The 2,500-nt window shown below is 48.4% G+C and overlaps 2 protein-coding genes across 8 annotated transcripts in view; one reads left to right on the top strand and one right to left on the bottom strand.

Moving 5' to 3' along the window:
- The window catches only part of LOC126572206 (dedicator of cytokinesis protein 3), a 62,569-nt gene that overhangs the window by 49,298 nt on the left and 10,771 nt on the right, over window positions 1–2,500 (top strand). The window lies entirely within an intron of this gene.
- Window positions 1,626–2,500, bottom strand: part of LOC126572212 (transmembrane and coiled-coil domains protein 2) — a 5,521-nt gene continuing 4,646 nt past the window's right edge. Inside the window, exon 1 of the mRNA XM_050231346.1 lies at window positions 1,626–2,500. This exon is cut by the window's right edge and continues 4,646 nt beyond it. The gene's annotated coding sequence lies outside the window, so the exon portion shown is untranslated.

Below are 2,500 nucleotides of genomic sequence, written 5' to 3'. Positions count from 1 at the left end.
CTACCACTTGAGCGCAACAAGCGGACTTTTGAGTTTCAAAGAAGAAGGAGCAGACTAGTACTACTACTACCATCACTACTACTAAAGCGGCCAGTTCTTCGGAAGCCGCGACTCTGTCCGCCTTTACATGACCTGCATAAACCATGGACACCGATGGATGTGTTTCTTCTAGATTTCTTCATCGAAAGTTGGGCGATCGTTAACACTCACAGCGCCAGCCAAAAAGGGTGGTAGTTCAGTCGACGACCTAATGTTCGCTTTAACCGATTGTTTCGTCGGTGCGCCGTTGCGCGATAAGCCATCACACATTGGTCACAGTGTTTAACGGCGGGGACCTGGGAGGCCCTTGGAATTCCACGATTATTATCACCAATCAGTCCAACGCACACAACCCATCTTTGGCGAGGGGACGTGTGTCCTCGAGTACATTGTTTGAGGGCAATTTGAGGGCCTCAGGTCGTGTCGTTGTCGCGGTCACACCTAAGGCGTACTCAACGAAAGAGCACCATTCATGCTGACTAAACACGCGAATCCGAGTTCCTTGCCGTCGGTGTCGCTTTGATTAATGGCGTCTGAATGGTACGCCGGCTGTTGCAATCTTCATTGTTCTTTCCACCGGTGACCGCACGAAACGCCACAGGTATTCCGGCAGTGCTAGACACAAAAAGCAAGGGGGATTCGAATAAGCTTCTGATTTTATATTTTCTCGAATTTTTCGAATTCCCTAGCACGAGAGAAACATCTATAGAGAGATACGGAGAGAGAAAGAGAGAGCAGGAAAGAGATAAGGCGTGTGAGGGAGTGAGCGAAAAAGGATAAGAAGAAAAAACAAAGAGATAGAAGAAGGAATCCAACAGGGGTATTGCGGAACTGTTACTGGTTTTTGGAGGCTTCTCCTATGCCTAACCAGCTGGCCAGCTGGTTGGCTAGCTGCTTCGTAAGAACTTTCTAAGGATCTAATTACGCCTTGAATTCCTCGAATGCTGCCAATGCTTATCATACGTCGTACCTCTCCGCCTAAGAACACCCGTTTCATCCTTCGCTAGAGGAGTGGTTTAGTTGTTGTTTCTGTTGTTGTTATTGTTGTTCTTACTCGATAATTATCACCCACAGTTGGTTTACTTACTAAACACATACACGTTTGTGTGCCATTGCCTATCCGCATTCTCCTTGCTGGCCGCCTTTCCTTATTTCGGTTGGTTTAATGTTAAACGATCTAGTTCTAGCTTCCCCGCCGCCTTGATTGATTTGTTGAAGATTGAAGATTGAAACAGCACGTCGAACAGTAGTAGCAGTCCAGTGGTCCAGGAAGGGCCTCGCGATCTCCCTCGATTACCTACCATGCGCTACATCTGCAATTATCACACTTTTTCCGGATTCGTCCTTTCACTGACTGTGTGGTTGTGTGTCTGCGCTACTAGTGGTGGTGCTGCTGCTGCTACTGCTGCTGTACTACTACTAAATGGACTTATCCTTTCTCTGGTTACGTGTGCTAAGGGAACCCACTTACCGCCCACAGAAAATTCTAATGCTATCCCACCGCCTACTCCCCAAATAGTACTTAGTAACCGTCCCTTTCCCTTTTCCAGTCCTTTCAGTTGTTAGTGTAGGCAGGCGCCCCCTCCCTCCCCCCCCCCCTTTCCCCCCGATATTACCACTAATAACTTAATATTGCTTCCGTAACCACGTACTCGAAGAAATTGGTTTGTCTAAAATGCTATACACACTACAAGAACGTACACACATCGTATAACGGACAACACGAATCGGCGTGGTTCTCTTTCCCCCTTTTTTTTCGTTCGGTCACATTCCGACGCTTCCCGCGGGGTGGGGCATTATGCCAACGGAAAGAGCATATACAGCCCCCTCTCTCTCTCTCTCTGCCTCTACTAACTGCCTAGAACAAACTAATGGCTAACGGCTAAAACGGTATCACTACACGCGGATTTGCGGATTGCTTTCATTGTTACCCAAACCCTCTATCCGTTGCTCTTTCTGCCTGTTTTCCATTCTCAATCCCACGCCTTTGCACATCGACAACTGGTGGGGGGGGATGAAGCAATTCCGAATCCACACCACCGCTGGGACCTCCCCCGAAGAGAGCGTAGCTTGGATTGATCGCCACTCGATCGCTCTTTAAAACTAATCATTAAAGCAGCATATTACACCTTTAAGGATGACTAATCGGGATCATCGTATTCTGGCGGTTCGCGCAGCACTGCCACCGAATCCTTAAAACTAGCTAGCTCCTGCATCTGTGTTCTCGAGTAACCGCCCCCACCTCGAGCACGATTGGTGATGGTTCCGTGGGTTTTGTGGAGTCATATTCGTGGATGGATTCATGTCCTGAAGTGGCCTAGCTCGCTAACAAGCTCTATTTCTCTATTTTTCTCTCTTTCTCTCTCTCGCTCGCGCGCTCTCCGTCCCTCTCCGATCGTTATCGCCTTCGCTTGTCTGTAACTTTGGCTCCGGCTCACCTAGTTTCCCTGTTGCGTTCTTG

Source organism: Anopheles aquasalis, chromosome 2, assembly GCF_943734665.1.
Source record: "Anopheles aquasalis chromosome 2, idAnoAquaMG_Q_19, whole genome shotgun sequence".
NCBI lineage: Eukaryota > Metazoa > Arthropoda > Insecta > Diptera > Culicidae > Anopheles > Anopheles aquasalis.
Note: the sequence above shows the minus strand (reverse complement) of the source record. Positions and strands in the feature narration are given on the sequence as shown.